Below are 798 nucleotides of genomic sequence, written 5' to 3'. Positions count from 1 at the left end.
TACCCTTCAACTCCTTTTTCATGCAAAAACTACCATGGATAACAGTGCTTAATGCCTCCCCCCCCAGTGACACAGCGGTATGTTTGCGGACTTACAACGCTAGAATCCGGGTTTCGATACCCGTGGTGAGCAGAGCACAGATAGCCCATTGTGTAGCTTTGTGCTGAATTACAAACAAACAAACAGTGCTTAATATAAATATGTTTTTTTTTCTGTAGTGCCGCACTCATTTCCAGACGAATTTTCGACCTGTAGAAAACGTGTTCTATACGTTAGGGCTAGGCGGACGATATAAATATGTTCCTGTTTGTTAGCAACACCAAACAAGAAATGAAAGAAAGTAGTGACCAATTAAAATTTTAAAGTAACAACTAAATACTAATTAAATTCTAATAAATGAAAAAAAAATATTAAGTACTATAAAACAAATTTACGGGTGGGTCATTCTTGGACACATGATGTTTAACGTGTTTAACTGTTTTTGTTTTTTTAAATCAAAACTGAAGGAAGCTCGAACGTACAGATGCCAAACTTGGAGATACAGAAGAAACTTATTTTTACAGTACCTATGTTTTCAAATTCGATGACGAGGTACCTGATGATGACAAAACCTTGTCGAAACGTTGTACATTTGCTGTTATGTTAAACTTATATTAAAGTTTTTTCTTCATTACCCAGTAGCTAATGATGACAAAACCTTGTCGAAACGTTGTACATTTGCTGTTATGTTAAACTTATATTAAAGTTTTTTCTTCATTACCCAGTAGCTAATGATGACAAAACCTTGTCGAAACGTTG

This window comes from Limulus polyphemus, unplaced genomic scaffold (genome assembly GCF_000517525.1).
Source record: "Limulus polyphemus unplaced genomic scaffold, Limulus_polyphemus-2.1.2 Scaffold4597, whole genome shotgun sequence".
NCBI classification, from domain to species: Eukaryota; Metazoa; Arthropoda; class Merostomata; order Xiphosura; family Limulidae; genus Limulus; species Limulus polyphemus.
Note: the sequence above shows the minus strand (reverse complement) of the source record.